This window comes from Meriones unguiculatus, chromosome 19 (assembly GCF_030254825.1).
Source record: "Meriones unguiculatus strain TT.TT164.6M chromosome 19, Bangor_MerUng_6.1, whole genome shotgun sequence".
In the NCBI taxonomy this organism is placed as follows: domain Eukaryota; kingdom Metazoa; phylum Chordata; class Mammalia; order Rodentia; family Muridae; genus Meriones; species Meriones unguiculatus.
Window position 1 is genome coordinate 22,980,843 of NC_083366.1, and position 27,791 is coordinate 23,008,633.

The 27,791-nt window shown below is 39.5% G+C and overlaps 1 pseudogene; it reads right to left on the reverse strand.

Annotated features, from left to right (window-relative positions):
- Window positions 1-27,791, reverse strand: LOC132649303 (aldo-keto reductase family 1 member C1-like; annotated as a pseudogene).

Sequence of the window (27,791 nt, forward strand, 5' to 3'; positions counted from 1 at the left end):
TTTAGGGAAAAGAACATTGTATTTATTTCAACAAGTGATTAAAAATTTAGCTCCTTTTTTTTCAGGTTGGTGATTGTGGTTTCAATTGCCTGTGAGTTCTAAATGTGTGAATAATCCAGAAGTGGTATGACTCATTAGCATCATGTCAGTCATCATGGTCAGGTTCATTAGCCACATTTAGGATCTTCAGATAGATGCCATGATAAAAGTGCTCATGTTAATATTCATCAGAAAATGGAAAATTGGGGTGTTCAGCAGCACTAAAATAGAAAAGAAAAATATGTGTACCGTGTGGAAGTATTAGCTGTCAATAAAAAAGCTGATGGTCTGTTTGCTGAGGCAGGAAATAAGTGGTGGGAGTTCCAGCAGAGAGAGATGAACTCTGGGATAGAGTCAGAGAGGGAGATTCATCCTAGACTCTGAGAAAGAGGAATGCATGAAACTGAGGAGAAGTAACCAGACATGTGGCACATACAGAATAGAAAAACTGGTAAAATAAGTTACGAGTTAGTCAGGGAATGAGCCAAAGCTTATGGCCTAGGCTTTTATTCATAAACATTAAAGTCATGGAATCATTATTTTGGGAACTGGGCTGTAGGTGCAAAGGCATGAGGTTAAAAGTATACCCAATGTGGGCTCAATGAAATTGGTTCATCAAACACATAAAATATGTAATTATTGTTATTATAATTTATTATTATTTCTTACTGGATATGGCACTAGAATAAATTTGAATTTCTTTATTTTCTGGTTACAGAATCTGCCTTTCTTACTTTCATGAATGTATTCATAAAAATATTTTAAAATACCATAACTAAGTTATTTAAATTATATTCCCTGGCCTAGAAGAGAAAATGAAGAAACAAGTTTTCACAAATATATATCTTACTTAACTACATCATACCAACCAAACAAAGCAAAGAAAATTCCATAATCTTCTCTAATTTCAATCAACTAAGGAAAATAGGTACTGACTATGCATGTTTAGTACAAAGACATGTCTAGATACTTGCCAAAACAAATGAATTAAGAGTGTCTGACTTGTTCAGTCAAATAAATTAAGAGTGTCTGGCTTCTATTTCCCTTCTCTTTAATACACACTAATTATTTTATCATTCTGAATCTCACACAATATCTTGTTTAAATAATCAGACATAAAATGCCTTTTAAAAGTCTTCAATGTCCATAGAATTTCAGATATATGGATAGATCTGTTTATATTAACAACGATATAATATATAAATAATATTGATGCTTTCTCTATCTTTGTATTATTTCTATACTTTATTTATCATTTTCTCTGTACTAATAAAACTTAGCAACAAATCTAACATTTTTTAGCATAGACAATTGTGGTTTGTTGAATGCCCTTTCAAGCATTATCACATTTATTTCTTCTATACATAATATTTCCCACAAACAAAAGGATAGCAGAGTTTCTTCTTCCATACAAGCAATACCTTTGGACAAAGAACTACAGGCAGTTATTGAGTAAAAAAATAGGGAGAGTTATTATCTTCCAGGGATGAATGCCTTGACTGGTTGTCCAACACAAGGGAGTGGGCCCTGGAATCATACACATAAGCAACACTACACAGATTTATCAGATTATATTTATAAATGTATGCACACACATGTGTAACAGTAATAAAGAAAAAGAGGACATCAAATTGAGAGGAAGTAAGAGGGGCCATGGCAGTGGTTGGAGAAAGGAGAGATGAGAAGGCCTGAAAGGAGGAAAGGAGAGGGCAGGAACAATGTAATTATATATTAACTAAAGAAAATTTAAAACAATGCTTGTGAATGCCTTGCTTACTCTCATTTGTAACATAAAGTCAGGATCATATTCTGAAGTAGAAAACTAAAGAAGAAGAAAAAATTTTGATAATTATAAACTCTCTTCAATGACTGAACTTCTGCCTAAATTCTCTTTCCTTCTGAATCGCTCAGCAAAATTTCCGTTAGTCTTTCCATGGAAACTCCTGTATCTCCAAAACTCAAAGCCAAAGTATTAAACTGTGGACTTCTGAACAAACTTTGCACCAAAAGAAGGGAAAGTCTTAACACATTAGGCAAATTGATGCAACATGTTTGTCAACCTTCTAGCATTTATTGAAGTTACTTACATGTTCGCGGGAAAATATCTGAAATTTCTGTTCAGGCCATTTAGGACTTCCATATCCTCTGAAGGCAACTGGAATTCAAGTGCCTGCCACACAAGAAGAAAAACGTTTTCACAAATTTATCCTGAGAACTTGTGAATCTTAAAACCCAAGTTAATCTGATTGGTTCAGATGCAATATTTAAAATATATGATAAATTTGTAAAATTAATAAAAGGCATCCGACAAAATATACAGGTTATCAGGTAGAATAAAAAACATTTTTCTTTTGGTTACTATTTTGATTAATACTTTCAGAATTTCACACAATGTGTTTTGAGTGTATTCATTCCCCAGCTCCTGTCCTTATCATTTTGTTCACTTTCTCATTCCTCCTCATCCAACTGTGAGATTACTTTTTCTTTTTCATCTTTCCTCATTGAGTCTATTTTGTACTTTCCACTCGCTTTTGGTATTGGGACAGCCCCAGTATGTGGTCAGCTATCAGTGGTTACATTAGTAAAGGGAAATGACCTTCCTCTTAGTAACTACCACATATACCCATCACTCCTCAGCTACTGGTATTACTGCGTGTACACCTTACTCTTTCTTGCTACACTTTCGTCCAGCTGGAACTTATAAATGTCACCTGTGTGCTGTTATAATCACTATGGGTTTAAATGCACATTTACCTTGTTGTGTCTGGAAAACACTCTTTCCTTCATGTTATCAACCACCTTTTACATTCTTTCTGCCTCCACTTCTGGAAAGATCCCTGATCCTTGGGGTGAGATACATTGAAAATGCATTTATCTGACATGAACTCAGTGGCCGGCTCTTTGATCACTTCCCCTTGGTGGGGGTGCAACCTTGTCAGGCCACAGAGGAAGATGATGCAGCCAGTCTTAATAGGACCTGATAGGTTAGGGTCAGATAGAAGCGGAGGAGAACCACTCCTATCAGTGGACTAGGGGAGGTGCATAAGGTGAAAAGTGGGAGGGAGGGTGGAACTGGGAGGAGATAAGGGATGGGGCTCCAGTCAGAATACAAATTGAATATAAATTATAATAAATAATAAAAAATAAAAATTTAAAAAAGAAAGTGTACTAAATAAGGAGAGCCAAATGTGGGTGCAGAACAAATAAAGATGTTGTCACACCATGACTAAAATGACACAAACTTAAAAGTTCTGAAGAATTAAGAATAGTTTCTTTTAATTTAAACTTATTTTATTTACTTTATAGTTCTTTATTTTTTAAATTTAAAAATTTGAATATAATATTTTATGTATTACAACTTATATTCACTTTGTATCCCAGCTATAGCCCCACCTTCATTCCCTCCCAATCATGCCCTCCCTCTGTCCTTCATCTCTTCCCATGCCACTTCACCAATCCACTGATATTGGAGGACCTCCTCCCTTCCATCTTACCCTAGCCCATCAGTTTTCATCAGGACTGGTTGCATTGTCTTCCTATGTGGCCTGGTAAGGCTGTTCTTCTCCCCTCCTTGCCCCCGCTGGGGGAGGTGATCAAAGGGCCAGCCACAGAATCTTTTCAGAGACAGCACCTGTTCACCTTACTAAGGAGCCCATTTGGAGACTGAGCTGCCATGGGCTACTTTTTTTTTTTTTTTTTTTTGCAAGTGAATTGTTGAGCAAATTTTTATTGACTGATGTAGATTTTACTTTAAGGAAGTTGCTTGTGGCTTTTTGCTTTACAAAAGCTGAGTGTTGAATAAACAAGTCTTGATCAGAATCTTGTCTTGACTCCATTCCTTGCATCTCTGTCCCTATCATTCCCACTTTCTCCTTCAGGTAACCCTGCCCAACTTGCCCCGTGGGACGCATAGCCAAACTTTGGGCAGAGTGCAGGGAAACTTAGGAAAGAAGAGGGAGATGGAAAAACCTGGAGGGGAGAGAAGTTTCACAAGGAGAGCAACAGTACCAAAAAATCTGGGCCTAAGGATCTTTTCTGAGACTAATGCTCCAACCAAGGAACATTCATGGAGGTAACCTAGACACCCTGCACAGAGGTAGCCTCCAAGTGGTTTCCCTAGTAATGGGAACAGGGACTCTCTCTGACATGAACTCAGTGACTGGTTCTTTGACCACCTCCTCCTTCCGGGGAAGCAGCCCTACCAGGCCACACAGGAAGACAATGCAGCCTGACCTGTTGAGACCTGATAGGCTAGGACCAGATGGAAGAAGAAGAGGACCTTCCCATCAGTAGACGTGGGGAGGGACATGGGAGGCGATGAGGGAAGAAGGGTAGGATTGGGAGGGAATGAAGGAAGGAGGTACAGCTGGGATACAAAGTGAATAAACTCCTAATATTATGAAAATTATAAAAAGAAAACCAACCAAACAATCAAAAAAAAAAAAAAACCAAAAAGGTCACATGTAGAAAATGCAAAGATCACCAATCAACTAAACTGAGAAAGCATTAATTGACATTCCTTCAAAACAAATAAACACATGAGCACTATGTATGTGAAAATTTAGAGGAATGCAAAGGATAACCATAATAATTTATAGAGTAACATTATCCAATAGAGATATCATTTCTTAATATAAAGATGTCACTTATGCAAGTATGACTTTGTGATGAAATGTAAATCTCTATGTTTTCTTTCAGTTGATGTTTTCTCTGTTATCTGAGAGAAGTTGGGGTATGGAAAAGAATAACAAAATATACTGTACATAAAGTTCAAATGAGAATAATTAATATTTTAAAATAAGAAGGAATATGTTATTAAATAAGCAGATGAGATTGGGTGCATTCAGGTTAGTTTGGCCATATACATGGAGGGGGAGGAGGATCTCGCCTATCAGACTGGGACAGGGGAATAGGAGAAGAGAGAGGGAGGGTGGGGTTGGGTGGGAACAAGGGATGGGGCTACAGCTGGGATATAAAGTGAGTAAATAATAATAACTGTAATTAATAAAAAAATAAATAAATTTAAAAAATTAAAAAGTCTGAGAAGCCTTAAAATTAAAACAAAACTGTAAAAAATAAAATGAATAAACATTAAAATAAATAAATAAAACTGTAAAAATATTAAAAAAGAAGTCATAGGAAAGCCTTTGCTTTGTGTTTGGCTTTGAGTGAAACATTTCAGCAAAGCCTTTGCTGTTTGTGTGGTGTGCCAATCTTTTTTATTCTAAGCCTTTACTTTCCAAAGGAGCAGAAGGGATGCTTCATATATTGACTGATATTAGCTGGAGGTGCCACAGTAGAGAGAGAAGCTCACCAAGATTCTAAGCCTTCATTTTCCAAAGGGCTTCAGCTTTCTTGGGAAAGTCTGGCATCCAGCTATCTAACTCCAATTACTTCATTCAAATATCAAAGTTAATTGGGGCAGGGAAATGCCTTTTCTGCCCAAGAGAGCAGACAACTGACACAAATTTCAGTTCCTTTTGTAAGAACTCCAGGTTTGGGAGGAGTGTGTTAGGACCAACGTTTGTGCAGCTGCAAGCTTCCACATTGCAGCAAGTGCAGATTATCCGGAGAGACAATATTTCTTCAAGGCTCAAACAGTCTCAATGCAATTTCTCAGCATCTACTGATTGACCCAAAAATAGCAAAGGCTTTGCTGAATCATTTTACACAAAGCCAGACATAAAGGACTTAATGTACATTTCATTACAGAATGCCTTGAACCTATATTCAATATAAATATTTTAATATTTATTGACAGTTCTGGGAACCACCACAAATGTAAGCTTTCAGTTTTACAATATGTTAATAATTTTTGTAAATCACAACACTTGAAACCTCACACACACAGGAAATGCTAGAGACAATGATTTGGCGGGGGGGATGAAGTAAAGAAAAGTACTTTAAGGTTTTCAAAGAAATTCATGGGTGAGGAAGAATACCCAGAGTCCCAGATACCCATAGCTCTCCACATCACCTGAATGTTCTCTTTCATCTCATTCTCCTCATAACTTTGAGCCAGAGCGACGACCCCACGCTGCACCTGGTAGCGAAGGGCAATCTGAGCTGGACTTCGATTGTGCTTTTTGGCCATGGCACAAAGAACTGGATCCTTCAAAAGAAATGGGGCTTTCTGATCCACCCTGAAAAGAAAAGCAGAAATACTGAACTCCAGAATCCGAGTGTTTGCTTTCTTAGGGGACTTACAAATGCAGCAAGATATTGCTCTAGACAAGAGATGATCACAAATTTTCCTTGGACCGGAAGAATCAGTACTCTGAGGAGACTTTCTAAGATGCAAATCCTCTCATTTTCCTGAATCAATTCAGAGTTAAGTCCTTTAAATGGAGGATTACAAAAATAAAAATTGTTGTGCTTATATGACAGCTATGAACCACATCAATGACCAGCATGGCACAATAACCCTAAAGGTGCAGTTGTGGCACACATACCCTGGCTGTAGTCAATAACTCTCTAATTAGATTTACCACCTTTCAACAAGAAGGAGACCTTGCCTGGTGTTTGAAACTGAGCCAGTTACTCATTGATAGTAAAGTCATGAATATTGGAGGAGAACTTAAATCACTACTTTACTAAAACAGCATAATTTCTAACAACAATTTAAACATTTGTACTTATACCCACAGATAAGTGTAGTCTTCCCCCCTCATTAAGGACAGTTGTCTTTGTAATAAGTGGAGACCACTACAGAACACCAAAGTCAAGTCCCTACGTATATATCTGCAAAACACCCCTGAGCCTAAAGCAAATGGAACATGTCAGAAGAGGTGGGCCGAAGACTTAAGAGCCAGAGGATCTTGTTATGAAATTTTGTCACCTAGCAATATCAGAAGCTAAAGTCTCATCAATGTGACTGCCCTAACATGAGCTAAACAAGGATAACACCACTATACAAAGAGCTATAGATAACTGAGGAAAACTGGAACAGAAGAGGTGGCCTTTCCCGGGGAAGAGCGTACCAGTCAGTGTCAAACAGTCAGCTCTGAAAACATATAGGTAGCACTATATAGACTAAACAGGTTGTATTTGTATATACATATATTTATGCATGAAATAACAATTAGGGAAAAAAGAGGCCAAAAATTTGAAGTAAGGTAGGAAGGGTCATATGTGAGGGTTTGGAGGAAGGAAAGGGAAAATTGTACTTAAATTATAATTTCAAATAAAAAGTTGTGATTATTACCAGGCCTTAGGACGCTGAGAACCCAGGGCCCCATAGGCAACCAGAACAATGTCTCTTGACTTGCAGAAATCCAACAGCTTTTTCTGGTTCAGATAAGGATGACATTCGACCTAAAGATGGACAGTTTAGGAATATATTGTACTATAAAAATTCTATTTAACAAAATTGTTTTTAATGTGTGTGTGTGTGTGTACATGTGTGTATTGGTGTCCTTTAAGGGTTAAATAAGGTTTTAGATCCATTAAAGCTTTAGAAGAGCAGCAAGCACTACTGATTTGCCACATCTCTAGCCCCAGCCCCAGAATGTCAATATCAATATGAAAATAAATATGAAAAATAAATAAAACTGAAAAAGAAAAATAGGCAGTTATATTTGAATAAAAGTAAGTAGCATGATTAATGTCTTCTAGAAAGTGATTTATCAGTGATCCTTCTTTCATGATTAAAAGTTATTGAGAAGTAAATTAGAACAAAAGACAAATGTGCTTCAATGGATTTGATTAAGACACAAAAGAGATGATGATTATGATATGGTTAAGAACAAGATCAGCTATTGTTCTGTAAATAAACTTCATCTACCATTAAAACTACTATAAATAGGTAACTTGTTTGTCTAATCTGCACACTTTTTATAGCCTCCAGTTAGGAACAATGCTTTTGACTCTGGGGTCACATTCATATCCACAGATTCATTGGGTTACTTCCATTCATTGGGTACTAATATGGTCCTGTCATCTTTACTAAGTTGCCATCAAGAAGACATACATTTGAGAATCTGCAATATTCTCCAAAACAAAGACAATTGCTATGAGAATCTTGAACCCTACAAATCTAAGATGAATGAATGGGAAGTGGAAAGGAAAGGTTTGCCTGCTACATGATAGAAAGAAGAACACGTAGAACAGAAAAGGGGAAAGATTTCACCTGGTTGCAAACAGGCTTATACTTGAGTCCAGGCTTTTTCAGGATCATCTCCAGCTGCCTGCAGTTAAAGTTGGACACCCCGATTGACTTGGTCAGTCCTGCATCCTTACACTTCTCCATGGCCTAGGGAAGGATGAACTTTAATAAACGTATAGGGTCATGAATACATTTATTAAACTATGTGGCACTGAAACAAACTGGAGTCATTTGAAAAGAAGATCTCCCAATTGAGGATAGGTGAGCATGTAGGACATTCACTTAATTATTCATTGATGTGGGAGGACTCAGGCCACTGTGAGTGGTGCTACACCTTGATAGATTTTCCTGGGCGGTATAAGAAAGCAGGCCTGCCAGTGAGCAGCATTCTCACATGGTTTCTTCTTCAGTCCTTGCCACTATTTCTGCCCTGATTTAGTTCTCCTGGCTTCACTCAGTGATTGACTGTGATGTGGAATTGTAAGGTGAAATAAACCTTTCTTTTTCAAGTTGCTTTTGGCCATGGTGTTTTATCACAGCAATAGAAACCCTAACAAAAGCATTCAGTTAATATGAATGAAAAAATGGAACTGTTAAAAGAACTGTCTACAGATGACAATGGATTTTTTTTAAAAAGCTAAACACAAAGTACTACAAAGTATTTAAAAGACTAAACTCAAAGAAAAAACATCAATTTAAAAGTGTGTTATAGAACTGAAAAATGTAGTTAACAGAAAAAGAAATATAATTGGTTAAGAAATACTTCTTTAGAATGTTCAATATCCACAGCTAACAACAAAATGCAAATTAAAGCAAATTTGAAATTTAATCTTAATTCAGTCAAGGAAAACATACTGGTATAGATATGGAGAAAATACAACACTTATTCACTATCGGTACAAGTGAAAATTGGGACAGATAGAAATGAACTTGTTTTGGAGGCTCCTCATGAAGCAAGCAATATGTCTACTATATGATGCAGCTATATACTAGGAGTATACCTTCCTATCGAGATTCTTTCTCATCCATTTACATTACCGCTCTACTCACAATTTCAAGAAAGTGGAAGCACCTAGACTCCACCAAAGAATGAAAGGATAAGGTAAATTTGGTCCATATACACAATACAATTTTATTCAGATGTAACACAATTAAAATTCTGAAATTAGCAATTCATAGTAAAATTCTATTGCTATTAGTAAATAGATAGAGCTGGAAATAGTTATTCTGAATAAGGCAGGTCAAAACAAGATAGATATTCATCATATCACATGTTTTCTTTTATAAGTGGATCCTAGCTTTGAATCTTTAGATATGCATTTAAATTAGAGCATGTGTGGAGGTCAGAAAATGGCCCCGGAGGGATAGATTTTAAGGGAGAGTGATAGAGCACAGGTTGGGTAAAAGCAGAATGGGAATAATGAAGGAAGAAGGGTTAAGTAATGTGGGGATGGGAGGGCAGAGTAGAGGAGACAGTGATGGGAGTAATAACAATCACTGCAGTCTTATGAAAAAGTCAAGTGGAAACCTACTACTGTACAAGCTTCCATATACATATATCTGAAGATAAGGGAAGCTTAAATGGTGTTACCCCCAAAGTGTGGAGAGTGCCCTTCCTAGATACCATAGAATAAAGATGATATATTCCTAGACTATCAAACAAAAAGTCAGGTGTTTTGTTGGTAAGTCCCTTCAAATCAAAATTTTGATCTTTGGAGTATCACACCTCCCCGCAAAGTACAAGTTATTGTCTTTCTCTTGGGTACCCTCCCTAACTTGATGGGAAGATATTATTGCTGCAGACAGCATGGAGTTGACTCACAGGACATGAAGAAATAAATCTGGTAGTGACCTGTAAGCTTCATCACTGCTAGTTATTACCTATAGTGCTGGAAAGTGCTGTGCACACTAATGAGGAATAGAAATAATCAGAAGTCTCATTTAGTGGTAAACTCTGTGAGCTACAATAGTGACCAGCCTGGTAAGATATGTTTATTGTTATAATACAGCCACAACTGCGCTTGGAGTTACAACCACTTTCAGATAGTATTTAAGGATGACTCCACAAGATGCAATTTATACCTGGTACTGTTACTGGTGCCACAATCTGCAGCGGGCTAGGTCATAAGTCCTCAAGGAGAGCCTACCTCTATTCTGCTAAATGGATACACTCCTAAACTACCCCCTAAATGTTTAGATTTATTTCTATGGCCTAGTGGAGCTCTCAAACCTTATCAGAAAGCTTCATTGTGAAGTAGATGGCAATTCATACAAGCTCACAATTGGTCAAAGTGCAAGCATAACAGAATGGATTGTTCAGGTCTAAATCAGAAGTCTATATCAAATGTTTTTCCCTAAGGCTCAGGGATCATCATGGAAAGAGGTAGAGAGTAGAAAGATTAAAAGACTCACAGGTAGGAGAGGACTGCTGTGAAAGTTTGTTGTTGTTTTTTTGTTTGTTTGTTTGTTTGTTTTTAAATTTCAGGAAAACACCTGTGAACCGAGAATGCTTGCGAGACTCAAGGGTGCATACTCCATTCTCAAAAGTGAAAGCATGGCCTGGCACTCTCTTTTGGGTTCCTCTGGGGTCTCACCTTTATGTACTCACCTCCCATGTAGCACAGAGATCTACTGTCTCAAATAATATTTTTCCATTTCCATCTTTTGTAAGCATTGCCTCTGATGGCTGTAATAAAAGCAGTTGTTATAGAAATCTCAGCCAATACATGCATCTCATCCATTGTAATGGCCTTAGAAATCTATTGGAAATGGGAAAGTAAACAACCACAAAATAAGTGAAGCACAACATCATTTATCATTTGTATAGACAAAGTTAATTAGGTTACATGATGCAAATGGCATACCTTAATTGACATTGGGTAATGAATAAGAAAGAGGTCAACATAATCTAGTTGAAGTTTTTTCAGTGATCTCTCTAAGCCAATGTCAACCAATTCTGGTCGGTGGAATGTACACCAAAGCTGTAGGGGTAAAGAATGAAAATTATCTTAATGATAATCAGAGCTGAGAAGTTTTGTAATGCGTACAAGATAGTAACTAGAGGGCATACTGTGTATTTCAATTGGGATATTTGATTTGATCTATATATGTGAACCAGAATATTACTGGTTATTAATAGTCAATCTAATTAATATGGAAAAGACACCACTGAAGGGGCAAAATTCATGGTCATAATGTTTAAATCATATTTTACAAAGATATATTTCTATAAATACCCCATCCCTCAATTTTGTGGAAATGTTAGCATTTGTTTATTATTATAAATTATATGAAATGTGCTATGGATACTTAATAATCATTGGACACAAATTTTCACTAATTGGATGAATATTTTTTAACATTTCCTGTACTCTGATACTCTGTTATTTTCAGTAGAAAATAAAAATGTCAATATTTTAAATGTTCTAAGCTACCCAATATATAAGGAAAACTCAAAACTGATCAAGGTCATTCCTGAGTTTAAAAATTAAACTGAATTATCCTTCATTGTCCTGAGATAATAAGAGAAAAGGATTTGAAAGCCATGCATTTGTGGAGAGTAAGTAGCCTATATTTTTCTGTGATTTTAAATTAAGCCTTATATGTGAAATATATGTGGATAAATGTTATGCCAATAATTACATTTCACTAGGTAGTAAGCCAATAATATAATTTAAATGTTTACATCATATTTTATTAATCCATACATTAGCTTGTTATACACACAATACCTTTGTAGTAAGAAATATGTCTTCTCTCCTCACAACACCATCTGCAATCTTGCTTCGAATAGCCTATCCTATCTCCTTTTCATTTTGGTACACATAAGCAGAATCAATATGGCAGAACCCAGTATCTATTGCTATTTTAGTAGACTCCAAAGTCTTACTCAGAGGAACCTAGAGGAGGAAACAAGAGGATGATTTGGAGATAGATGTCCCAAAAGGTGGAAATTTGAAAACCATCTTCAAGCCTTTTAGTTAATTGATGAGGGATTGGTTCCTAGAATAGGATTTTGCACTTATCTTTTCCATTAGGCTTTGCAGAACTTCCGGTGAGCAACAGTGAAATACATAGGCAGAAGCAATTACTTTCATAATACCTGTTGTGGGGTAGTCATCAGAGAATACTGCTCAGACACAGGCTTAAGTCAAGGGAAAGTATTAGCCAGCCAATGACTACAGTGGATGTTCAGGATCCCAGTGTAGCACTGAACCTTCTTTAGGGTGAGCTTTTAAGCAAAAAATCCATATCCTTAGTTGACACCCTTCAGTTAACAAGAACAGTTAGCCAGAAGCAGAACTATAGATGTACAGAAGCCAAAAAGCAAGGTTAGTTCACTTAGAGTCTTTTCAATAACAATGGACTTTGATGGATTAGACCTTTGTTTTAGTTTTTACAGGTAGTGCTGTGTTCAGTTTTACAACCTAAATAGCACTTGCATCAAGGAATCAGTTGAGTCCCTGTGATATTCCCCACTGGTCTTAGTGAGACAGTCAAGTCATGGACTCATCCTGTTTTGGTTAAAGATGCAGGGCTCCACTGTTCATACAGTCAGCCCAGCCAGTGCTGATAATAAAGTGGTTATCAAGGGGAACCAAGAGAACGAAGACTGGTACCAATTATTTGCCAACCAAGGCAAGATTTTTTTTTCAATGCAGTTTATTCAGGAACCTTGAAGAATCATCTGACCCTGGGGAAAGCCAGCCCACAGCTTAAATAGCCTCTGGGTAGCCAACCCCAGCGTGCCATGTGGGCAATGCAGATAGATCCACATACATGGAAGCAAGCCAGATCCTCAGCCTTAGCCAAATATGGAGTTGTTTGTGACAGAGAGCACTCACCATCGGGAAGGTGGAAGGCGGAAACCAGCTCCATCTTTAAGGTGCGGCATTACACAGCTCTCTACAATTCCCCCTTTTTGTTTTAGACACATCAGGCTAGAGTAGATGTCTGAACTCTGATATTAGAAATAAATTGGGACTTTGTACTGATGTTCATTTAGGTGTCATCCACTCAAAGAGCATCAGACCTGTCCTATACCTTTTTCTCAGAGGCGGGACCTGGGGCATCAACCCGCATGCAAAAAATCACTTTTGACCAATTAGCTAGGAAATACTAGCTTGTTTTCCAAGCTAGACATAGTGCACTTTATCTCATGAGAAGTATACCTAAGTGTCTGGATTTGTAGGGTCATTTCTGTAAAGGAAGCTAATTGTTGTTTCAATACCTGTAGGTCCTGATCAACCTGTCTGCTTAGTTTTCAAGCATCAGAAGAGGCATATTTAATCAAACCCTTAGTACAGGCCCACTAAGTACTTTTCGAGGCATAGTGAAGAATTAACCCCTAAGGCAGAAGACTGGGCATCAGAAAAAGGGGAAGTGCCTAGGTTGAAGGCTTCAGATAGTAGACAAATTTTAGCCCTTTATATGTCTTCTGATATTAATTTGGGCTGCCTCTGGTCACAGTGAGTCTTATTAGTCAGTGGGTTGACAGTCTGGTTAGTTTCTGCCTCTGTGTAGTACATGGGGAGAGTGTCTAAACATAACCAGGAATCCTGGCTGGTTTTTGGCTGGGAATGATTAAGTCTTCCTCCAGGGTCCCATCCTGTGGCATAGAGTCTGACTCTCCAGGTTTTATCTGTTTAAGACCAGAATCATTTTAAAGGAAATTTTCAGGAAGCCTCAGTTCTACAATCCAAGTTTATGCAAATGGGAACCCCTTGTTTCCTGGCTACTGAGGGTCACAGCTGCAGAGTCTGTATAGAATTGTAAACTCTATTTTTAGCCCAGAAGATAAATTTAATATCATAAAACCATATATATGATTTTATGTATATACACACATATATAGATATACAGATACACACACATACACATGTACTTTATATATACAACTGTAGCATAATATATATGTCCAGATATTTAAAGCAGGCATCAGCAAATAAAGATCAAGATGGAATATGGGTTGCTGGTCTGTAGTCAGACTAGCTCATGCCATCTCTGAATCTGTCTTCTTCAGTTTCCAGTCCAGGCCTGAGGATGGTTGGGTCATGATCCTGGGTTCATATCCGTAGTATAAAATGCAAGACTCAGGAGGAGGTAGAGGGGCAAGGAGTGGAAGGGCCTGGGGACTCAATAAAACACTTCTACCCATGCTGAAATGGTGTCTTTAAATACTAGCAAAAATTTTTATTCTCCCTGGATAATTGGCTGGATCTTGGTAAAGTCAGTTTTTCAGTTTGCTGGAGTGTTAGTCTCTCATTTGAACACATTCTGGGGTAATAGCTCTCTGTTTTAGACTCATCTGAGTACAAACTTGCCATTTGGATGAGATATCCTATGTGAGGCTGTCTAGTCTAGGTTAATATACCTTGGACTGAGCAGCTCAGAAAGGATTGTGGACCCCAGAGGAGTAGCCTGATGAAAGTTAGTTACTGAACAGTCCTGTCAGTTGAATGATGTTTCCCTTTGGTGTTCTCCATTAACCTTGGGTTTGAGCTGTCTTTTTTTTTTAAACCACAGCTCTCAGGTAGTACAAGGTCATGGTATATCATCAGAGTATCAACAACCCCCATTGGTCTTAGGGCTATTTTTTTTGGCAGCCAGGTCAGAAGTCCAGCAGTGGAGGACAGAAATTTTTAGGGGAAGCCAAAAGGCCTCTAGGAGTTTTAAGATTTTTCAATATCATTTTTCTCAGCTATGAGAAGCCCTCTTTCTCTATAGATCATACTGTGGACATAGCTGGTAGTAAAGGCATACTGACTGACGCTCTCTGTACATATGTAGTAGACTTTTTTTTTTCTCCACCTGAGAGTCTGGGTCAAATTAATAGTTCTGTTCTCTGAGATGCCTGGATTGTTTAAAGTAACTACTGTAGCACTCATGGACCTGGTTTCATCTTTCATCTCCTGACAGTCATGGATAAGCACCTGCGTCATCAAGCAAGAATGTAAATGAATTGACTGTAGTGAGTTTCTTAAACCAGACTCTAGGGTGGGCCAGGAGCAAGACTTGGTACTGGGTTATACAGTCATTAAATGGCCAGTGTTCTGGTGCTCCTCAGAAGAGGGCCTCAACTGTGTCATGGATGCTGTGAGTATAAGATCTTGATCCAGAGCTAACTTGTTTGATTTATTATTGCTGTTGTTGATGTTGTAATATTATTATTGTTATTATTATTATTATTATATTAGCAGTAGCCACACAGCTCTTAGACAAGTGGGCTATCTTATGGCTGTAAGGTCCAGTCATTTGGACAGGTATGTCATAGGGCATTTCTATAGCCCCAAAGTTTGGGTTAAAACCCTTTTGTCTTTTGATTATTCTCAGTCCAGATTAGTGCCCCCCCCACCTTGTGCTAGTGTATGAAGGCCTTGCTATTCCCACAAACTCTGGTGTCTAGAGGCAGCTATATTGAGCTGTACCGAGGAACTCTTGAATCTATCTTTCAGTCTTTGGAGTTGGGATCTAAAGAATGACAGCAATCTTACTCTAAGGCATGCTTCTTTTGTCTCCCTTTAGCTAGTAGCCAATATAGGTATCATTCTACAAACTTGGGCTTTGTTATCCAACAGTTTGTAGTCAACAGTATGTAACTCTTGCAGTAGTCCCTCAGTGGCCCTTTTATGATCTATTTTCCCAGGAGACCACTGATGGAAGGGCAGGAAGTCTATGTTGAGTGTCTTTAAATCCTGGGGCAACCTGGTCCAGGTATGTTACCTGCTATAATCTTCTGTTGAACCTGTTTATTTAAAAGCAAAGATGTGTGACTCACCTCTGACAACGGAAGACTGAAGAATTCATCATTCAAGTCCAATACAGTGCACACCTACTTTTCTGGAGGAATCAGATTCAGAGGAATCAGAGGTTCCAGGTCTCTGCATAGGCATGAGGTATATTCCAGGCAGGCAAGAAAGGCACTAAGATGCCTGTCTCTTTAAGTCAGGAAATAATAGATTGTAAATTTTCCCTTCTGCTTCTAGGGTCATTAGGCCCTAGAATCTGGATGGAGGTAGCTGAAATGGTTAGCTCAACAATTACGGAAGCATACTTGGGCCAGCCCTTGGGGGGTGATTCCTTCTGACAGAGGGTGAGACACTAAAATTTTCCTTGGCATCTTTAAGTCTAATTGCATCTCATTATCAAAAAAACATAAAACAACAACAACAACAAAAAACTAGACAACATCTTTCATTTTATGCAAATGGTCTTGTCCTAATCAGTTCTCTGTTGTTAAACATTCTTTGGGCTACCTCCAACAACTGGAACCTAATTGTACTTTTAATTTTTAAAATAACTTTTGTTAACTTTTTTTTTTTAATATTAGGGGTAACTGGGTGACAAAAAAAAAATCTTTTTAGTAGCTCCCTTTAGTCTTTAAAAAGGATCTAGAAAAAGTTGTTTAAAATCTCCTTGGTCAGTGTTGGACAGAAGGGAAAATATGATCTGTCCAGGCTGGGTTGTCCTGTAATAACCCTCCTGCCCGGCCAGAGTGGCATTTTGTTGCTGTTGTTGTTTGGTTGTTTGTTTGCTTGGTTGGTTTTGTTTCATAACTTTTTTTCAGAGAATGGTGGTCTGTATGGATTATTGGTTAAAAAGGAGACATAAATCATGAAAGAGAAACAGTGGAACTTTCTCTTCTCCTTCAGGCTCAGCCCAGCAAACCTTTTCACCTTTCCTGGAGCTGCTTATAGCAGACATGGGGCAGAATAAGAGAATGCTCACCTGGGGGAACCATTTCCCCCTCCCAGTGAGCATTCCTCTTAGATGTCATGGGACCTGGATGAGAGGCCTAGCCTCTTCTCCCTTCTACACAGGGACCAGCCTTGACTGTCAACACAAGTCAAGCCACAAATCAAGCAAGCACTCCTGGACACTGAACCTGTAGCCATGTCCTACCTCTCTTATGTGTCCAAACAGAGGGCACCTTAACGAAATTCACCTCTGGAGGTTACAGATAGGGTAACTTTCAAACTTGTTTGGGGGTGTGTTAGTATTTTGGAACACAACCTGCTCCTGGGTTACCCAGCAACTTATGATGTCATCATGTGTTGCCAGCCAGGTGGCCACACCTGGAAGGCGTGGTTATCTTGCCCCTTAAAGGGCCAAAACGACACTTGGTTTCTCTCTCTCTCTCAGGGCACCCCTCCTTTCTCTTTCTTTCTCTCTCCACATCATGTCCTGTTCTCCTACTCCCTCCATACCCACTTAATAAACCTCTGGCATAGAAGATCAGTTGACCCCTGCCTCATGTTTCTTTAATTAATAACTAACATTGGTGCCATGACTAAGGAAGGGCTCCCCTAGCTTAGCTAGGGCCCCTTTCAGACTTCGGATAGGACTGTTACAACAGATTTTCTCCTAAAAATTTCCACTTTTCTCTCAACTGCCCTCATGCCCACACACAGCAATTTCCTCAGGCTGCTTCTGCCCTCCCCAGGCTTGGGTCCCTCCCCTGCAGCTGGTGCCCATGCTCTAATTTGGCACCATGGCTGGGGCTCTCTGAGAGGTGCGGCAATGCAGGTGCAGTTCTGGTAGGTGACTGGAGACGCCCAGTGCAGCCCCAAAGGGACAAGGCAAGGCTGTAGGGGCATGTGGTGCCGAGGCGTGTGGTCCTGGGCACCCAGTGGCTGTCTTTTCTTGCCGTGGCTGCTCTCCCCTGCCAGCATGGTGACCAACAGAGAGGCCCTACCACGGACATTGCTCTCGATTCGAGGAGATTCATGGAGACTCACACAACACAAAAATCAACTTTGGAAAACTTGGTAAGGAATTTCTTAAAAACCCAGCACAGCTGCAAAACTTTTAAATCTCCAGCGGGATTTTAAAATCTCATGAGATTTCCAGTACCATCTTGGTTTTGGGAGGAAGTGGGTGAAACTATACCTTAACCATTCACTTAACGTGGCGCAGCGCCATCTTAGATTTGGGCAAAGAGGCCCTGCCTCCTGCACACCCTGCAGGCAGCCATCTCTCCATGTGCTTTCCCCTCCCCCACCAAGCTGAGTTTCACTCCTGCTACTCTGGTGCCTGCCACTGCCTTCTCTATCTTGCCATGTGCTTCCCCCCACCACCAGCAAGCTGCTTTCGTTTTGCTTCTAGCTCCATTTTGCTTCTAGCCATGTGCTTTCTTCTAGGAAGCTGTTTCCAAGCTTAAAAAAAAAAAAAAAAAAAAAAAAAAAAAAAAAAACCTTTTCTCCCTGATTTATGTACACTTTACTCTTTACTCTTATATTTTAAATTCCTTATCTAATGCTTTACATAATTTTCTCATTGAGTTTGCATTTATAAATCTTAATCATATTAACTGTTTATCTTATCTTTTAGATTAGGCCACAACAACGAGCCTCATTGCAAGTAGGTATGGATTTTTATAAAAATTCAAAGTTACATTTTTACTATCTTATGATTCAACCCTGCTTCAAATAAATTTTATATAATAATAAAATTTTAAAGTTATAAATATCTATTCAAATTAAGTTGGTTTTTGTGTTGTTTAAATATAATTTTAAAATCGCTTTATACTGTTCTGCTCAGGGGTTCATTATTATGTACAAGTTGTTTACCAATATTCTAAATTAATTTCTATTAATTTTAGAGGTATTTATTTATGTTAAAACTGGGTCTATTTGCTGTATCCCTACTATCAAAGGGTTAGAATATACTTGGTTAATTTTAAAATTGGTTTATACTGTTCTGCTAAATTGTTGGTTTTAAACTTATAGCTCAAGAGTTCATTATCATGTACAAATTGTTTACCAATATTCTAAATTAAGATCTATTAATATTTAAAAATATACATTTATAATAAAACTGGGTCAATTTACTGTATCTCTGCTATTAAAAGGTTAATATAAGTTTGTTCTTGTTCTCTTAAAATTGTTGTTATTAATCTGTAGTATAGCCTTACACTATTATAAGCTATAAACTTTTATATACTAAATCATACAAAAACTCTTGTGCTCTCAATTTAATAGATTATATTCATGACTTTTAAGATTCTAACTTAGCAAGGACAAAACCTGAAGTCCTAATATTTAATGGTTAACAAATGCAAGTTAATAGTCATCTTACAGATACACATTTATATTTCTACAGATGCAAACATGGTCTCACTGCAATTTTTAATAAACACCTGAGGATGGTCCTTGAGTCACCATATAGGAGTTGGTAAAAAATAGTAAGAGCCATCCCACCTGACTCTAGACCTTAGCTGCTGCACTCTGAGACTTCTGGTATTCCCACAAAAAACGGAAGAGGTTTGCATAGCCAAAAGTCCATTGTGCCAGGTGACATTTTCAAATGCAGCCAAGTGGATGCTGGTCCCGCTGCTGATGCAACATTCCAAAGATGGCTGCTGGCAAACTGGCCTCTTCAAGTCAAAATGCCCCAAGCAGGCTTGTCCTCTGTGCCCAGCCATGGAGGTTCAACCAGCGCAAGAGCCACAGATACTTCCAGCCTTCTAGCTCGTTGGCCTGGCAGAGGACGAATGGCTCCTTTACTTAGCAACCTCCACAGCTCTTGCACAGGTCTGTTTTTGACCTCAGAATGAGGTCACATGGACATATTGCCAACTTCTATGTTGGGAGACTTCAGGTGCATTCCCAGTTCTCTTTATAGGCAGGAGACACCAGGCCTTAAGCCTAAGCACTAGAGCTGCTATTTTCAGGCCTAACACAGTCCAGACTCAAGAAACAGGCCTAAAGGTTTATAAATACAAGTTATTCGTGTTTAAGAGTCTAAAAACGTGTCTTAAGGGTGGTAACACAACTTAAAAATGTTTGAGGATCTAAAAAAATATTTTAAAGTTGGTAAATGCAAGTTATAAAGGTTACAAGGTCTAAGGTGATTTAAGGTATTAAGATACCTTAAATAGGTATCTTAAGGTAAAGGTAAAAAGGTTTAATGTTTCCTCCTGTTGTTATGCTACTGTTGTATTGACTGTCCAGAGTTTTAACCTTTATCAATAGAGCTCTAGTTTATTTCTCTGACTGTGTTACAAAAACATTCCACTATACCATGTACTATTATGATTCTAAACTCAAGATTGTAAGCCTCCATAATATGTATACTTATACTAAAAGTTAAGATCAAGTGAGTTTACCTTTTACTTGATAAAAGGCTATTGTATTTTCAGAGCTCACCTTAAAAAACACTCACGCTATTAACACAAATATGTATGTCTACTGCCTTTTTCTACAATGCAGAGTACAATTGTGATACTAACATGTCTAAAGTTTTATCTCCGTCTTAAAACTTAAAAGTAATTCTTGTAAGCTGCAGAAAGTCCACCTAAATCCACCTCTCAGGTCAATTGGACTCCAGCTAAGTACAGCATTTATTGCCTATCTCAAAAGTTGGGACTCCTCCCCTTTCCCTGGTTTTGGGACTTCCTTTCCTGGCTACCAGACTGCTATTTACTGCATGCAACACTGGCTGGATTGGTGAGTCCTCCTTATTGACCAACCACTAGATTGGTGAGTTCACTCCATTTTTCTCAGCATAAACGCCTCTCTTGGTAGGGGAAGCTTGACCTCAGAGTTCTGGCAACTTTGTACTATCTTTAAGACAGAGGGACCCTCCCAGCTGTAGCCTTAACTGTCTAGGTTTGAACCTCTATCCTGACCTCCATTTTAGGGGCCTCACTCTCCCTTGAGCGGTACATCCCCCCTCACACACGATTCCTTTCTCTCTTTGTTTCTCTCTCTCTCTCTCTCTCTCTCTCTCTCTCTCTCTCTCTTGCTTGCTCATGGGAAGACCTAGCGCTACGTGAACCATTGTGCCCCAGCCATTGCCCAGTGGGCATCTGCACCCCGGTCCCTGGCCAAAAGCTGATGAACTATTGGACCAGGTAGCACCCCTCTTGCTTGGAGTCACACCTTGCCATTGGGACGCCTCTAGAAGGTCGCTGACTTCTGCCCCCAATGGGAGATGCCCAGAGGCCTGTCCCTCCAGATAGGATGTCCTCCTGAGAATTTTAAGTTTCTACACCTAGTGCCAGTTGGCACCAGGGCCTCTAAGATGACACGCTTCTATAACCAAACCTCACCTCAATGACAGATTGAAAACAAAGCCTTCTTTAAATATTGCCAGTGATTCGGTAAATAAAGTTCCCCCCAGGTACACAGAGGTTCCCATGTTCAAGTCTCATTGATCTAAACCTTCTATTCCTGTTTGCTCTCCCAGAAGTTTTCAATGTATACCTACAGGATTTTCTCTATAACCTACTCAAATTTATTTTTGCCTATATAGGTCTTTCAGTGTCCTGCCAGACACAGATGTTTCCTATAGCCACAACAGTGCCAAAGCAGCTACAGGTATTCAACTCTGATCTCATGGACTTCCAACAAGCTGCAGGTTTTCAACTCTGACCTCACACACAGACTTCCAACAAGCTGGACCTGCACCTTCTTTCCCAGCCATGGATGTTCTTGCAGACCCTGGAAAGCATCAAAACAGCCTATTCTTCCTGGATTTGGCCAACGTTTCAGCCTTTTGACCTCCCTACAGCATCCCCAGTGTCAAGAGGAAATAGCCAAAAGAGAATCTGTGCCCATTATTGACTTGTTGTTAACAAAAGGCTGAAATGGTGTGCTTCAGGACTGGGACAGGTGGCTCCAGGTTCTCCCAGCATTCCCCAATACCTACCTGTTGCCTTGCATGGCTGACAACTCTTTATTGACAACCCTCTACCCTAAATTTTCCAGGGCAGAGGCTTCCCTTACTCTTGACCTTGCAATATGACCATTTTGTTGCTATAATTTTCTCTCTCTCTCAACCCCTTACATGACAACCAAGAGCTGCTTCCAATGAGCCTAAATTTATATACTTTAACTTACCTTATAAAAAGCAGCCCAAGCTCCCCATTTTTTAATTATAGAAAAAGGGAGGAATGTTAGTATTTTGGAACACAACCTGCTCCTGGGTTACCCAGCAACTTATGATGTCATCATGTGTCGCTGGCCAGATGGCCACACCTGGAAGGCATGGTTACCTTGCCCCTTAAAGGGCCAACCCCAACACGTGGTCTCTCTCTCTCTCTCTCTCTCTCTCTCTTTCTCTCTCTTTCTTTCGGTGCCCCCTTTCTTTTTTTCTCTCCCCACCATGTCCTGTTCTCCCACTCCCTTCATACCCACTTAATAAACCTCTGGCATAGAAGCTCAGTTGACCCCAGCCTCATATTGCTTTAATAACAGGGTGGAGGTATCAGCCTTCATGAAAGTTTAGGCAGCAATTAAACAAAGCCCTGGGTACTTGGACTATCTCAGGTTCTGCACACATGAGGAGCCCACTGACTACCACACTTTTTCTCTCTCTAGGCCTTTGAGATACTCAGTCTGGTCTAGCAGAATCTCCAGAAATGTTGCAGGGTATTCACCAGAGAAGACTGCTTGGACATAGGCTTAAGCCCATAGAAAGCCTTTATTAGCTGGTGGGTAACTACACTGCATGCTCAGGATCCCAGCATAGTGCTGAGTCTTCTTCAGGGTGATCTTTTAAGCACAAAAACCATATCTTGGGCTGACATGTTTCAGTTAACATGAATGGTTAGTTATCCAGAAGCAGAAGTACAGAAGCTAAAAAGCAAAGTTAGGATATTTAGAGATTAACTATCAACTTTGATAGATTAGGCTTTTTTTCTTTTAGATTTGGCATGTGGTGCTGTCTACATGTTGAGTTACAGCCTGAATGGCACTTCCATCATGAAGTCAGCTGTGCTAAGGTCTGGTGCCCTGTTCCATTCAAACTTTGCTACTGCATGTGGAACAATAAACACATGCCAATATTTGTCTTGGTCTCCTTTTGTTAATAAAAGTATTTGGTAATCAAGAATCTCTTCACACATGAGCAATGTTGGTTAATTGGCTAAGAAGAAGAACAATGAGTTAAATGATTTACTGGAAGAATTTTGAGGAATCTGCATGTGCTTACAAATATACCTTAAGTAACTTGGTCACCCCACCCCTGGTGGTCTCTGTTTTTTTCTCTTTCCCTATCTTTCTGTCTCCCTCCCTCATTTCTTTCCTTCTCTTCTCTCTCCCTCCCTCTATCTCTCATCTCTCCCTCTCTCTCTCCTTCTCTTTATCTCTCCCTTTCTCCCCTTCTCTCTCTCTCTTCTTCTCTCCTCCTCTCTCAGCCTCCCCTCCTCCTCTTTCTCTCCCTCCCTTTTCTGTCTTCATCCCTCCTCCCCCTCTCTCTTCTCTTTCTCTTTGTGCTCAATGCTTGTGCATGTGTATGCGAATGTGGCTATAAGCATTTATGCACAGAGAGTGAACTAAGAACACTTGTGGGAATAAGAGGACAATTTGCAGGTGTTAGTTGTTCTTTTTTTTACCATGTTGGTCCTTGGTCCTGGGTATAGAACTCCAGGCAACAGGCTTGACTTTGATCCACTATGCCATCTTGCCCACTTGTACATAATTGACATAGTGATATTAGAAAATAAAAGGAGCAGAGTGGAAATATTTCTGGAATGAAATATGGGAGTAATGCAGTACAGGTTCCTATGAGAATTCTACCAAGGAGTTTTTTTTTTTTCCTCAGGAGCCGTTTTATTACATTTATTTTTATCCCTTCCCCTCTCCTCCTCTCCTCTCCCTTCCCCTCCCTTCCCTTCTCAAGCTAGTATTATATGGTTTTGCCTTCTCTTTTCTGGACCTTGGAGCTTAGGCCTTCTTCGCCTTCTTCTATTCCTATTATTCTTTTTTTTTTTCAATGCAGTTTATTCAGGAACCTTGAACAATCCTCGGACCCTGGGGAAAGCCAGCCCACAGCTTAAATAGCCTCTGGGTAGCCAACCCAGGCGTGCCACGTGGGCAATGCAGATAGGTCCACATACATGGAAGCAAGCCAGATCCTCAGCCTTAGCCAAATGTGGAATTGTTCGTGACAGAGAGTACTCACCATCAGGAAGGTGGAAGGCAGAAACCAGCTCCATCTTTAAGGCATAGCACTCAGTAGCTTTCTACAGTTCCCCCTTTTTGTTTTAGACGCATCAGGCAAGAGTAGAGGTCTGATCTCTGATATTAGAAATAAATTGGGACTTTGTACCGATGTTCATTTAGGTGTCATCCACCCAAAGAGCATCAGACCCGTCTGATACCTTTTTCTCAGAGGCGGGACCTGGGGCATCAACCCGCATGCAACCAGACATGCTCTTCTCTGGGTCCAAAGCGGCTGACCCTGAGTGCAGTGCTGAGCCTCGCATCCTGAGCGTAACATTTTAGTTTTTTATGGTAGCCAACCATCCTTGGGGATAATGTCCTGCTTCAATGGCTGTAAAGGCCTGAATGATCATGGCTGCATCACACTGTTGTGAGACTCTAATCTTGCATATATACCACAGGCAAACCAAGGAGACCAACACCAGAAGGCCTGCTAACGCTCCCATGCCCGCCCATTCCTTCAGATGATTCATGGCTGCAGCAACCCATGATGATAATCCTGTGGCTAGTCCTGCGTCCCACTAAAACCTGTGCATCTAAAGAAACTAAGCAAGAGAGAGGACCCTAACTAAAATGTCCAATCCCCATCCGGAAAGGCAAAGAGGATGGACATCAGAAGAAGAAGAAGACAGGAAACAACCTAGGAACCTACCACAGAGGGCCTCTGAAAGCCTCTGACCTTCAGACTATCAAAGCAGATGCTGAGCCTGATGGGCAACTGTTGGGCAGAGTGAATGGAATTTTAGGTAAGAACTGGGAAATAGTAAGAGCTGGAGAGGACAGGGTCTCCACAAGGAGAGCAACAGAACAAGAAAATTTGAACACAGGGAACTTCCCAGAAACTCATACTCCAACCAAGGACTATTCATGGAGATAACCCAGAACCGCTGCACAGATGTAGCCCAGGGCAGTTCAGAGTCCAATTGGGTTACATAGTAATGTGAAGAGGGACTGCCTCTGACATAATCTGATTGGCCTGCTCTTTGATCACCTCCCTGTGGGGGGCAGCAGCCTTACCAGGCCATAGTAGAGGACAGTGCAGCCACTTTTGATGTGAACTGACAGACTAAGATCAGAAAGGAGAGGAGAACCTCCCCTATTAGTGGACTTGGGGAGTGGCATGCAAGCAGAGGGAGGAGGGAGGGTGGGATTGGGAGGGGAGGACGGAGGGACTTATGGGGGGATGTAGAATGAATAAAGTGTAATTGATGAAAAATTTAAAAAAAAAGGGAAAAAATAATTTAAGAACCTTAAATGACTTTCAAAAGTGGAGGAAAACATGGAGTTAGTCAATTTACATGGAGCACGTCTCGCCCCTGGGAGCAATGGTCTCCTGAACCTACTCAGACCTCGGACACCACCACTGCTAGTTCTAGAACTGACGCAGGATGTTCCAACAAGGGGGTTAAGGCTTCTCATAATATTTCCTATAAGCCCACACCTGTTTGTCTATATCCCCCATTTTTATTCATTATTAGCCAGATAGAGCCAAGTAATTGTGGTAATGATACTTCCTTTTTTGCCCAATGCTGGAATGCTAGTAAATTTAGGTATGCCCTGGTTACTCACATGCCTCACTGGGTGCCTGTGCCCATTGATGCTCCTCAAGCTATGACTCTCTTCAGACAGAAAAGGGATCTTGGAACTACAGCCACCATTGTTACTACCATCTCATTGGTGGCTGTTGGAGCTACCACCGGGGCATTAGCCATGAGTCATACTGGGCAGACTGCTTAGACCCTGAACAATCATTTAGCCAATGTAGCTCATGCCTTAGTTGTACATAAAGGAATTAATGCTCAACTAAAAGGAAGCTTGATGGTGTTCAATCAGAGGATTGACCTCGTGCAGGAGCAAATTGATACCCTATGGCAAATCGCTCAACTTGGCTGTCAATGAAAATATGCTGGACTTTGAGTCACTAGCATACAACATGAGAATTTTTCCTGTGCTGCAAATCTGTCTAAACAATTGTCGAGCTATATTTTAGGTAATTGGACTGGAGAATTCGATACTACGATGGAGCAGCTGAGAGTGGCCATTGTCACAGTAAATTCTACCAAGGAGTTTTTATGAGAACGTTTCCAAGGAAGACACAAAGGTTTCATTCCACCAGCCCTGAAATATAAATTTGTGTGAGGAATGCATCAACAAGAAAATCACTTATATTAGATCCTAAAATTTCTCCAAGCACTGATTACCTTCACTTCGATGCTAGCTCACAAAATATTCTGCTTGTTCAAAGGAAATCAGATACACATATTCACTGCTAGCAGAGACAGTCAAGATACAGTTAATATTCCCAGTAGTTATGAACTAGAAAATAAAACACTAGATGTGAGATTGGTGAGAGGAATTGAAGTGAAAGCTGCTGTGATACTTTAAATCTTTGAAACATAGACCTTTAGTCCATGTCACAAAACAAATTACTGGTGGGGAATTTTATATTCTACAAGTTAGCATTTAGAAATGTAAAATTAATATCATCACGTAAAGCACATGTTTATTCTTTGCAGAGATGTGTCTAAGGTAGAGTTTTAAATTATTGCCTTTTCTTTACATTTCGGTAATGGCTTGAAAGTTTATGTCTTATGGGTAAAAGAGAACATTAAATACATTCAGGCCCATACAGTTTAATAATTTAGAAAGCGTTGTTTCCTAACAAAATTACATTTAAAAAATAATGATTTCATGTTCCTCTTTCAACACCATCTCTTTTTTAGCTGTGAAGAATTTATCAAAGTGAAACTTTAGTAGGACTCTGTGTTCTGCCTTGCCATTCACACTGCTTTGGTTGCTTCCGAACAGTTAGGTGTTGCCATCATTTTACAGTTATGAAAGAGGTCTGAGTATGAACACAAAATTCAGTTAATTTGTCTAATGTTGCACAGCTAAGTAGTATAAGAAGGTTTTAGACTATCAATTTGCTTCTAGGCTACTAAGTTCTACACTTCCTGTCATAGTATCATCTGTATCAGCACAAATGTTCATAAAAGCTTCCATAGGTTTTATATTTTACATTCATGTAAATTTCCCACAGTTGTATCACTTGAGAAATTCTACTTATCCCAATTAGAACATTTACTAGGAATTCCTGGAGGCTTACCTGCAGAACAGAAGAACCAGTTATTCTATGCTTCTCATTTCCAGTAACTTTCAACACACCTATTTTGTAGTTTTTTTGTTTTTTGTTTTTTTCTGATTGCCAGCAAAGAAGAAAGATGTCCTGAATTGTAGAAATAAGCAGATAAACAACTACCAGTTTTATTAACATTGTTAAGTCAAGGAGGCTATGAGGCAGTTCTGTGCAGTAATGATTTTCATCTTTAGAACAAAGCTGGGAAATGAACTAAGACATGAAAAACACAGTGTCCAGAACAATCAATCAAAAGCATAACCAGAACCTGTTGGGATAAGCTCTAGCTATTTCTATTCTTAACATGGAATAGTCTAGCTAGCAGAATCTGAGAACCAGAGATAAAAAGGTGAGTTCAACTCCCACATATCATGTTAGTTTTCTATGAGACCCTCCACCCTAACCCTATATGCTTTGTTACCTCCCGATTTTGAGAAGTGCCATAGCCCAGAATAGGCATGATGTAACCATCATTGAGTCCCACACAGTGCTGTTTAGAACTCATGGCTCCCTCTTCACTCCTCTGATTGTGCAGATGCCATAATATTTTTCTTTCAGTTATAGC